General features: G+C 36.7%; 1 protein-coding gene across 6 annotated transcripts in view; it reads left to right on the top strand.

The window, feature by feature from the left end:
* ERBIN (erbb2 interacting protein) overlaps positions 1 to 12,806 on the top strand; it is a 115,981-nt gene that overhangs the window by 21,809 nt on the left and 81,366 nt on the right. The window lies entirely within an intron of this gene.

Here is a 12,806-nt window from a genome sequence, read left to right as displayed (position 1 = left end):
AGACTAAAAGTTGTCAGAGTTCTTTTTTAACTTTTTGTATGCCATACACTGCCTAAGAGGTGATTTTGGCAAGACTCTTAAGTCTTCACTCTTAAAGAGTATAGCAGCTTCTTTTGCGATGTGTTTGGAGTATATTTGGTCTTCTGACAATGCTTTATTTAAAGATGCAATTTTGAAGCTGTGTAATTACAGTTAGTTAAGAAAATTCCTGTTTCGTTGTCTTGATATCAAGAATTCCACCCGAATATAGAAAACTACATTGACTAAAAACGATCCCCTATATCTTATCCCTTCAGTATTCTTATGACTTCTTAATTTTGGACTTGTTCCAAAATTCTTACATAAGCTCTGGTTTGCATATTTATTGTGTGAGCCCTCTTGATCTACTGATTCATTTCTCCTTGTAGCAATAAATGCTGCCCCAAATCTCCCCCTTCCTAGTTATATTTGACAAGTTCTGGCGTGAAGTGCCTGCTCAAACATATCTCAGGTGTTTCAGCTGTGAAGGTTAAACTAGTCAACATGAGATGTATTTTATCTTGGCAATGCACTTGGGGAGCTCATTGTTCTGTGAGCCCGGTGTTCCCTGTAGTGCAGGAGAGGTTAATGGACAAGCTGTCTCAAGAACTGAAATGATTCTCAGACCCATAGGCACTTCTGTTAAAATATTCTAGACTGCTTTGTTGAACGTTTTTTTTCATTTAAGGACACATGAGGAATGATAGCTTGTCCTTTAAAATGTGTGCACTGTTAAGAGAGTCTAAACAAGATTAGGTTATCATAGGGTTGACTTATGTGATAAGCTTGCTGGCTGTCACATGGCCAGAATCGGGTATTGTAAGGAAAACATCCTGTCTCCGTAGAGGCAACTTCGTTTAATTTGAGGCAAAGGCTAGATGCTGGGGTACTCATGCTTACATTAGTTAAGCAGTTCTTGAATCTTGTTTGTCAGTTTAAGTAACTAGCAAATAAAAATCTTCTTAAACAGTGTCATAAATGTGTGGTGGTGTCAGAGGGGAAGTGTGCAGAGAATTCTTTAAAGTATTTAAAATAGTATGTAAATAGAATGGAACATCCTGGCTTTCTCTTACCTCTCTCCTCTTCTTTTCCATCTGCATTGTTCCATGGAGAAAGAATCAAGTGCGAGCTAATGTAGGCCAAGTGACTTGCTTTCAACAGTTGTCTTCAAATGCCAGTGCCTATTTCTTCCGTTAAGATAGTGCTTTTAAGTCATTCACCGACCTCTCTGACATTTTCCTCCTTTCCTTTTGTTTCTTGCTTCCCTCCCTAACCCCAGGATATTTATTTTTTTTTAGTAATCCAGTTGTATACATTAAAATATGAAAGCATATTTTTCTCCTAGTGGGAAGAAATGATGGTGAGACAGAAATGCCTGATAGAATGGTTTACTTTCAGTGATGTCATAAGCAGCTGTGGGTAGTTGTAATGCATGTGCCACAGTTTGTTTTTCTGCCAAAATACTTTTCTTTATATGAAGAATTGTATGAGATTACAAATTTAATTGTACAAGCTTATATAAAAAATACAGCTTTCTTCCTGTGTCATTGCTGTGTCAGGAGGATCATACAACAATGGTGTAGGGAGCAGTACAGATTGACGTCTTACAGAATTCCACATCACGATAAGAAATACTGGATTTTGCTAAATAAGACCAGGTAAATTTGAATCTAGCCAATCTGCATCAAGTTCAGTCCAAAGAAGCCTTGTACGGAGAATGCAAAAAGGATGACTTGATTTGATTTATAGGGAAGGAGTAGCACGGGAAGGAAGTTCTGTGTGTTTTGGAAGGCTATATTACCTCGATATTATACTACAGATTACATATCTGTGAAGACTTTTAGCCATCCAAGACAGACTGTCATTTTTGTATAAATGGACAAAAGGCATAGTGTTTCTGCAGGTCTAAGTGGTCTTCTGACCCTTTTGTTGATAAGCAAATGAGGACAAAGATGATGATAAGAGTGAACTAGCTGACTAGGTAAGTGGTGTAAAAGGAGTGTATTTTCCCATTACGAAGCAGCAGCTTGATTTTAGGGTGAAAAGAAATGACAGATCTTCCTCAAAAACAACAACAACAACAAAAAAGACTTGAAGTAAACATTAGTTACAGAGAAGAGGCAAGTAGAGCATCTATTGAAACATGTGCAAAAGGAAAAATACCCAACTTTTTTCTAATACAAGTGCACGATACTGGAAATACTGCTCATGAATGACTGAATAATTCTGAGAATATTTGTAAAGGAAAAAGTGCTGGGTACTGTTTAAAGGAGAAAAGAAAGCAATTATGGTTGATTTGCATAGCGTCACTGACCTTTGGTAGAAAAAGTGATGTGTTTGATGGTTAAAATAGTCGCTTGCAATTTAGGAAGTGCAAAGTGAAGAAAAAGGACAATTCTGTTTCAATGAGAACTGAAAACCCCCTCAACTAATCAATTGGTTTTCTCAGTGGCTACAGGAGAAATAGCTTGCTATGGACTATCAAATTGCAGTCACATACAACATGACTAACTCTTTAAGTACAGGGAACTTAATTTTTATGAGCAGGTGGTCTTGTACTACTAATACCAAAATGTTCATTTAAAAAGATGATGGATGCAGTATTTTTAGAAGTAATTATAAAAGGATTTGGAGTCACACCTATTATTGAAAAGAGCCAAATAACCAGTAGTGTATTTAAAACCTCCTTGTTTTTGATAAAGTATAAATGACTGTGAATTGACTTTGATTGTACGTAATAAATGTGAAGTTTAATCAGCAGCATTTATTTGTTCCTTTTTATAAAGATCACTTGGAAGCCATTCAGTAAAATCATCTGTATAGAAATTCTTTTTTTCCTACTCAGTTTTAAAGGGAAATCAGTTAAAGGATGTTTTAGTAGATGCTTAGAAAGCACTGCATCTAAAACAGGCTAATATAGTAGTGAGAAGTGTGCATCTGTTAATTAAATGAAGGGGAAAAAGCTGTAGCAATGAATTGTGGGTTAGAAGCTGAAGACTTCAGAAAGTAAAGGATGAAGGGGGTCTACCTAAGATATCTAGGATACTACTGTTAGGACCACTACAGTGGGTGAGAATGAGATAAAATATACCAAAATACACTTATTTTTTATAAATTTAACAGATATGTTTAATTTACTTGGCAAAATAGGAGACTTTTCTAATTGAGAAAGTTGTGAACAACCTGATGATCGAATTGATTCCCTGGTAGTCTTATTCTACAGACAAATGGTTCACACTTTAATTTTTTTTTTCTGTCAGAAAATTGTTTGTTTGTAATCAATTAGGTTCATTCTGGCTTTATGGTAGAGGATTATTAATATTTCCCCCAGAATATCATGTAAAAACCTGATGTTTTACTCTTGTGCTGCCTTTCTCTACCCCTTGAACTAGTTACGTAAGTGAGAAAAGAGCACTGCTTATCTTTTGCTTTAACATTCTGCTGCTTGAGGATACAAAACTGCTTGATTTGACTCTTGACTAGATGGAGAAGCCTCTCTGGTCTTTTTTGCTAATATCAAGCCACGTAAAATTCAACCGAGAGAATGTTCTTGCTCGGTTTAGGTGTTTATATCGTTTCTGCTTCAATCTTTTCTTACCTTTTGTGCTAAAATGCATACTTCAAGTCAAAAGTATTCCAGAGTTTTTCTAAATCTATTCAAAGCTACAAATGTTGTAATTTATTTTGGAGCTGAATACCTCTATTGGAAGCCAGAGGTAAAACTTTCTGAAAGTTTGGAACTTTTGTAGTTCTGTTTCATGTAGGGCCATGAACATGATTGGTGGACTCAAGTACTTCTTCTGTGAAGACAGGCTGAGAGAGTTGGGAGTTCTTCAGCCTGGAAAAGAGAAGGCTCCAGCGAGACCTTACAGCACCTTCCTGTACCTGGAGGGAGATTACAAGAAAAATGGAGAGGGGCTTTTTGCAAGAGTGTGTAGTGATAGGACAGGGAGTGGCTTTAAACTGGAAGAGAGTAGGTTTAAATTGGATATTAGAAAGAAATTCTTAACTGAGGATTGTGAGGCACTGAAACAGGTTGCCCAGAGGAGCTGGGAATGCCCCATCCCAGACTAGATCAGGCTTTGAGCAACCTGATCTGGTGGGAAGTGTCTTTGCCTGGAGCAAAATTGTTGGAACTAATGATGTTTAAAGTCCATTCCAACACCAGCCATTGTATGATTCTGTGAAAGCACGAAGGTAGTTTCTATAACTGTAGCTGAGCTAATTGGAGCACAAGGAGGAAAAAACTTACCTTCTTTCAGATATCAATGAAATTGCTTGACTCTTGCCTCTCATGGTAGAATTGTGGGCTTGTTCTTCTCCCTGATTTAAAAAAAACAGGACTCAAAGTATCTCTTCTCTTGGATTTTCTGTTGTTTATTAAACTTACTTTGTATTTTTGCTTACTTTGATTTGGAACAGTAAAGAAACAGACCAGGTATATATGTCTGCTTTTAAGTTTTCTTCTTAGAAAGCCTAAATGTTTGTAACAGCATAGCTGTACTATTTGGTTTTTATGCATGTATTTGTATAGGTGTAACATATGTGATGCATTGTCATTCAGAATGGGTAAAATCAATTATTTTCCAAAGCATTATGATTACCCGTTGTGTAACCTAAAGGCGTTTCAGTAAACAAACTGGAATTGCCCCTCATTTAGCACAAGTATGTGATGGACAACAGGTCCTTCAGAAACAGGTTAGGTTGACTTAGTAGAGGAGCACATGAAGTGGGGGATGGTGATAGTAAACACTCTTCAGTCTGAGCTTCACTATGAGCATAGTATTTGCACAATAGCAGCCTGGTAGCTGTTGGGACTTTATTTGTTTTGAAGTCAAGAGACAAGGAAAATGTGAAGGAATACACAGTGAATTCATTTTGTGTATCTGTGTGGGTCTGCTATCAAGAGTTGCTCTGAAGAATTGATGAAGCTAGATAGATGGTGGTAGAAGCTAACTTTATTGGCTGAGGAGTCTCCCTTTTGATTTTGAATGAGAAAATAGTTTAGAAAAGTAAGTGAAAATAAGCTGCTTATATCTTCAAAGGAAAAAGAGCAAAATAGGAGTACTTAAACCAGCAATACAGTTAAGCACTGTCCTAGGAATTATTTTTGTAGTAAGTATAAGTTTGTGGGCTAAAGATTTTGTTTTGGGTGCTCGGGGCTGGGGCAGGTGTGACTACAGGGACTCAAAGGATGGAGGAGCAAGGAGAGTTGCGGGTCAGAGTAATGGACAGGGTACTGGTGATTTCCAGAAGTAAGCAAAGCATGTGATAAAAACATTGTTGCTGATGGTTGAGTTTATGTTCTGGTTTTACATGCATTGAATTTAGGTAGACAATCCCCAGTTGTGCTTATCATCTGAAAAATTCATGTGAGATGGAAGTATGTCAGGGACACTTGTATTAGCAAGGCAGGGGAAGCAACTTGAGGTATGAAAAAAACATGTTGAAACAGAAGAAAGAGCAGAAGAGTGGAGAGGAATAGGCTGACCAACAGCTGAAGAAATCACAGTGGAAAGATAGGGAAGGAAGAGAGGTGACTCTTTAGGTGTTCTCACCATTAGGAGATAAAGATTTGGTATCTGTAGGGTATGATTACCCAGGCATTGTTACATCAAGCAAGATTTAAATTTAAGGCTCATTAGTCTTAAACTAGTGAGTGGGTGTTAGATAAAGTAGTTAAGCTCTGTCTCTCAGTATTTGCTATTTCTGATTTAGATGCTGGTCTGCCAGTCTAATCAAAACTGTTGAAAATATTTTCTGTTGAAAATGTTTCCTTTTAAATGAGGTGCTAATAACACTACTGCTATCTAACTGCTAATGCTCATTCTAGTCCCTGCTTTTATGTGTCATACTGTTGGCATTTATTCTGAGTCCAGTCTCTTATTATTGTGACCACTAGAAAATATTAACTTTCCATGCATTATTTTTTGGATTTCTGTAATTTTATGGGAAAACTGGACTATGTGAATTGTCATAGAGCACATACATTAAAACTGTTGAGTGATTTTGTCCATCGTTTTAAGTCTGTCTGAGTTCTAACCCCTTAATGGTATTAAAATGAAAGCTGTTATCTAGAATGAAGTTAAGTCCATTAGTCTCACTACTGATCTTTAGTACTGAGGTTTTTTCCATAGTAGAAAATATTCTAGTGCTTTTTCAACTGTTAACAGAGATGACTGGCATGTTAGGAATCACCCTGTTGGAAAGGGTTGATTTTATTCTCTTTTTTAGTTACTGTGTCTTATTGCTAGACAGAGTATTGCATAGAGGTGTAATCTAACGCAGTTTTTCTCCTAGAAATTACAATCCAGTTATCTGCAGATAAACAGGTGAGTTGCTTTACTAGGAAAGCTTTAAATAGGAAATCTTTAAAAAAGATTTAATTGATTTGCCCAGATCATGTACTAGTTTGTTGGAGAAGATCTGGAAGATCCAGAAAAAAATAATTTTATATTAAAAAGATGTTTGTTTTTAAAACTCATATCTGATTGTTTTTATCTTTACTCAGAAAAATGAGAATGGAGCAGTATTTAGAAGCCAGAAACCCCTAAGAACCATCATTGTTTGGCTATCAGATCTAATAATGAATGCATTTCACTTATTATTTTAAGACCTTCTGAACTGTAATGGGCAACTACAGTAAAAAGTATTTTAGAAGATGTATGGGTATAATCTTCAAATGCATTTTAGGGCATGCATTTTGGTAGTGTTCCTATCAGTATATGAAGGGCATATTCCTCCAGGCAGTGTATTTTTACAAGACAACCATGTGAAGGATGAGAAATTGGAAATGAGGAGAAACCTACACACAAACAGCCATTTTTGTGCTGGTTTAAATTAAATTTAATAAAAAAAGGGTAAGAACTGAGACAAAACCATCCTCATTGCAATCTCATTATTGGAGGGAATATAACCAACTCATATCCTGCTCCTTTCCGCAGACTGCCATCCACACATGATTTTTAAGTAACAATTGTGGGTTTGTTTTTTTTCAGAGTGAGAGGCTGTCTGTATTGGTTACTTCAAGTTCAATCAGCAGAGGGATTTTTTTTGTATAGGAACAACTAAGACTGTTTTCCAATCAGTTAAATTCAGCATATTAATTTCCTTAAATTATCTTATGAGCTGGGGATTAATTACCTTGCAGCTCTGCAATTTCAAATAACAGATATTTTTTATTACCTTAATGAGCTGTTTGCCTTTTATATCAAGTAGCTTATGGGCCTGGATTGTTTTGTGTATTAGAAGGGGATTGTTATCCTGTTACATAGCAAAAATCCAGGGGGATTCTATAGCATCTTTTCATCCATGAAACAGATCACCTCCAACAGTATTTGCAGAATAAAAATTAGCTGCAACAAAGGGGTTGGGTAGATTTAAATTATATGATAAAAACTGACAATTGCGCTCCATCATTGGTTCTCGGGCAGGTAGTGAGATCTGACAGCAAGCCAAGGCTTAGTGTTTAGAAATCGGCTCAAACTGTGAGATTAGGCAGTAGCATTAATCTTGCTGAGAGTAATGTGATAATGTCACAGTTACAGATCATACCTCAGTGACAGATGGTGCATGCCTGTATGAAGTGTAGTAGGGTAAAAATACTTCGTGGTTTGATGTTTTATATGTTTAGTCACAATCAGTAGCTGTTGTAGTTAGTAAAAAAATTAATATCAATTCAAACAGGAAACACCAGCTTCCAGGAAGACACCTGTTCAATTGTCCTAGAGTCTACAAAAAGAAGTTGTGATACTGGACATTTGCCTTCGGGGTATAGCCCTACTTCAGATCAGAGTGTTTTCAAAAATTCATGTCTCTGATTCTACATAGTTGCTGCTTGACTATATAATATCTGTTTTCAATATAGAAATGTGTTATTCCTTATGGTGTTTTTATTACTCTTTATGGACTACACTAAATTTCAAGGTAGTGTGTGCAATAATTAACAGTTGAAGCTATTACAAGTATCAGATAGTTCCTTTTTTATTTAAAACCACTCAGACAAGCAATAACAAAAATATTTTTGTTTCACTTGGCATGTTAAGAGCACAGCTGAAGTTATTTCCCTTCATGTATATGAATATTTAGCAATTTTAGAAGCATGTTGTCAAATTGCTGATTATATTTGTAATCAAACTGGCCAGTGATGTCTCCTAATTCAATTTTGTAGAGCAGTGGGGAACAAAAATGCAGTAGGAAGTAAAAGATTCATCATAGCAATTTTTAATTGGAAAGTTATGGCTCTACACATGTCAGAGGGAAATGACACCTAAAAATAGCTTTAAGTGTTGCTTAACTAGCACTGCTCACCTCTGCCCTGAAAGGAAGGAGAAGTCAGGAATTTACATACCCTAACAATGACTTGGCTGGTAGTGTGAGATCTATAATTAAGTATACAATTATAGCAACTGCTTACTGTTAGTTTCTTCTCTTTTTGAGACAATTTAAATATGAAATCTCCATTATGCTATAAAATTATGTTTCTGAACTATGTGAAATGTAAAAGATTCATCCAATTCCTAATAAAAAATTCATAACATATTAAGACAACGTTGGTCTTATTAGTTCTAATAATATTCAATTATTATTTATGCATAATATGATAATTTCAAGAATAAAACCTCAACTGTTTAATAGTTCCAACTGTGTTAGAGTATCTCCCAGACTAACCAGTAGCTGTAAAAGGCCACAGGCACAAGATGGATTCAAACATTTGATGCCACAAACATTCTCAGAATTGGTAAAATTTGCAGTCTGAATTCTGTCATCTGTATTTTGGTAGTTTGAAACAGCTATAGGGTTTGATTTTGTGCATAGCCTGTGTCATAAGGAGTATCAAAAGTATATCTGACTGCCTAGGTTTTAAATGGAGAGCAATATACCACCTTCATTGGTCTTACTGTTGGGGTGTAAAACAATAGGTAATTGACCTGGAGTGCTGGAAACCGATACTCAGATGTTGTCCAAGAGGACTTGAACCTTTGGTTGTTTGTCTTTCAGGACAATATTGTCTGTGACAATCTTCATTCAGGTGGAGGACTTGTCCTAGAATTTATTTGATTAAGTTTCAGATACTATTGGAGAATTGAGTCGACAGGTTTTTATTCCCTGAACTTTTTTTCTCTCATGCTTGGACACATCTGCTTTAGTGTCTAGATAATTTCTTTTTTTCCTCATATTGAGTAATTAATGTGTTATCTGTTAGTGAGTCAGCATCTGCTTATGGCAATATTTGGACAAGTGTTGTTTGCACGCGGAAGTGTGGGTGTTGGCTGCCACCAGCATTTTATACATTCCCATGGTCCCTATAAGACTTGGTGCCATATTTCTGAAGTACTGCACAAATAAAATTAGATATGTCCCTCCCCAAAGTATTTCAATATCTAATAAAAGATGTGGGTGTGATGAAGTGGGGGAGGAAAAAAGTACTTATCTGATGAATGGCAGTAGGCAAAAAGAAACAAGGATCATGATAATAGCATAATACAAGTTAACCACCTACTTAATTTTGATCAAGTATGTATTTTCTAGAAAGAGTGGTGTTGTTTAGTGTGTATATATGACTGAGTTTTGTGTTCATAGATATTACTACCGATTCAATTGGTATATTCTGTCTTATGTATTCTTATTCTCTTAGTCACTTGATTTCCAAATTTTCCACATTCCTCATCTTCCCCATCATCAGTCTCTTTTTTTCTGTAGTGAAAAAAGGCTGTGTTCTGACCACATTTGCTGTGGCTAACAACAATAGGACTGAAAAATCTTTGACCTTTTGGAGTGGTCACTGTCTAGGGTCCATGTGCTGTTGGGGAAACTAGAGAATGAAGGGAGGCAGGGGTGAAAAGGAACAGGGCCATGTAGGAGCAAAGGGTGAGGGCACCAGATCTAAATAGTTTTCTCTTTGATTTGCAGTCTCTCGTGTTATACTGAGTGCTTGTGTCACATTGTTTGTGGTGCTAATTGGCTTCCTGAAGTCACATGTCACATGTGCAGTTCTCTCAAAAGTTAATGTCAGTTCTTCTAGTAGCAGTGGAGTTCTTTGAAATGGCTGAAGCTTTGTGTGAAAGTTGTGGTAGCTTGAAAAAAAAAAATCTGTTTTTTTTTTCTTTTTAACTCTCATATTGACTCAAGTTGGATTCTTTCTGATACCACTTAACAGCAGACCTCAGTGTGTAGCTTGGCACAGCTGCTGACTTTCAGTCACTGAGTTAACGCAACTGTCACTTGTAGAAAAATGGTTTGGTAAAGGATTGTGACACTGCACAGAGTACACACTGTTGCTATTCTGAAATGTGTTGGTTTTGTCCCTAAGAATTATCTGTGAGGTCAAGATAAGTGATCTACAAAACCACCCTGGTAGTTTTCTGTTGTGCACAGTTTATTTTTTGGGTGTTGTGCGGGGGTTTTTTTTGTGTAGGGTGTTGTTTTGGTGGTGGTTTTTTTTTTTTTTTTTTTTTTTTTTTGGTGGTTTGTTTGTTTATTTGTTTGTTTTGTTTTTAAGTTCAGGTGCTGCTACATTGTATGCTTCAAAGACAAGAATACAGGTTGTTACTAAGAGATCATTAAACTTGTTTATTTTGTGTTAAGACAGGTGTATATTGAATCAGTGCTTAAGGATGCCTTGAATAGTAATGTTTTAAAGTCTTCCTAAAATTTTGATTTTAGCATTAAATTGGGAGTAGAGAACCAGTGTTGTTTATTTTCTGTTGTTTATATTTTTGTCTTGGTTTCTGGTTACTTGAGTTAACGTGAGGGCATCAAGTAACAGAAACAGTAAACATTAGTAATGCCTTAAGCAGAGTGATTAGGAACAGCATACAGTATCAGTTTAATCCCCCTCCCATTTACCATTCTGGAAAGCAACCTTGGTTTATAGGTTTTAATAAATTGTAAGTCTGTGAAAACCAACTACTCTCCTGTAAAGCAGAATGTATTGATATAAGCTGTCTTCGTTCTGCAAAGAGATTTGCCTGCCACCTTTTTTTTAATGTGAGCTGGAACATTTTACATTGTGCATTCGTGTATGATTGAATCAATATGTGATTATTCAGTTGATTTAGTAAAACTTGGAAAACGACTACCTAAGATAGTAATTACATTGACTAGACAATTTTGCTAGAGTGAAAGCACAGAAACATGTACCGCCATGGTTACACAAAAACCACTGAGTTTCAGCTTTCTCCCCTGGAAATGTTTCCAAATAATCCAAGTGATCTCCTTCCTTTTTTACAAACTGGCATTGACCTTAACTCAAAAGTAGAGTTGGACTTTGTAGCATCTAATGTTGGTTTACTCTGATGTGGTAGGCTGGGTGGTGGGTTGGACCCCATAATCTGGAGAGGTGCCTAAGCACCTCCATAATTTTGCAGTTCTTAGTGCTTGGGGAAAGAAAGTAAAATAATGCTATGCCTTCCTGCTCCTCTGGAGAATATGGGGTTTAAAGGCAATTGAAGTTGCAATGTGATCCTTACCTGCAACAGCTATGCCTTCTGAGGGTGCACATCTATTTATGATTAATAACAACCTGGTATTTTGTTCTTTATATTATAGAATAACTTTTCAGAGCATATGTGCAAGGCTTACGCTTCGGGAAACAGGCATCTTGATTCATAAATGATTTCTTGCAGTTTGATGAGATCCGAAACTCCTCCAATCTGGTGCATGTGCATTATAGCTGTTTTTCACTGGTGAGATCAAGTGCGGACATACTGCTCAGTTCTCCACTAACTGCACTGTTATAAAAGGGAGTTTTGAACACCAGACAGTTTTCCTAGGTCTAGGTATGTTTGTTTAGTTGCAAAACCACAATTTCCATTCCGAAAACTTAGACAAGTTTTTTGTAGCTATATCCACAGAGGTGGAAATGCTGTCTTTTAAAAAATTGAGGTCACAGGTCAGTCTTAATTTATGCCTTTGGAGACCCTTTTTTGGCCAGCTTCCCCAAGGAAAAGTAGTCAACCACAAAATCCAGCAGCTCTGACTTTTTGTGTGTGTGCATGGGTATGAATGTGTTTCCTTAACTGTCTTGTGCAAAAGTGCTGTTGTGATACTGTAAATAACAAAATTTCACTTTGTGGCAATCTGGCCAGTCCATTAATTTTTAAGATAGTTAAAAAGGCGTCTAACAGAGATAATCTGGCAGAACAGTGAAACTCTTAATATTAAAATCTAAGTCATACAGCAAGTTAGCCAGTCCAGGGACCTATCATAGTGCCTTTCGCTTTCCATATATTGGTAAGCATACCCATAGCCCTTGGCAGAACACTTTCGAACTGCATAACCCCTGTAAACCAGCAGGTTATTTTGGGGCATTCTGAAAGCAAATGTGAACCTTTGTGTGCCTGCTTAGAATGTGACATCAGCTGTCCTTTTTCTGCATTAAAGGATTCTGGTTGTCAGCAGCTGTGGCAGCATGGGTACTAGGAGGTAACAAATCCTCAAGTAGGTCAGTGTCATGCTGCTTGAGGTAATGTTTCGTTATAAACATCTTAGACTTGACCATCCAAAATTAGTGGAAAGATAGTTCTGCTCCCTGACACTTGCTAGATTTCTGTCAGTGAGAGGGTTCAATGTTTCTTTGCTTCACTCTAATTGTCTTTGGTTCAGACACTGAAACAATAAGAAATAATGGGACAGGATGACAACATCTGCTTCCAGGTAAAGCAGGATGGATTTGTTTTTGAGAATGGTCTCTGGGTCTTTCATGTCTCCCTGGTCCTTCTCTCTTATTCCTCCTTGTTCCCCAGTCTGGGAATCTGAGATGAACTAAGCTGTCTGTCGTCTACAGG

This window comes from Hirundo rustica, chromosome Z (genome assembly GCF_015227805.2).
Source record: "Hirundo rustica isolate bHirRus1 chromosome Z, bHirRus1.pri.v3, whole genome shotgun sequence".
NCBI lineage: Eukaryota > Metazoa > Chordata > Aves > Passeriformes > Hirundinidae > Hirundo > Hirundo rustica.
The sequence above is the reverse complement of the archived record's forward strand: the minus strand, read 5'-3'. Positions and strand labels throughout refer to the sequence as shown.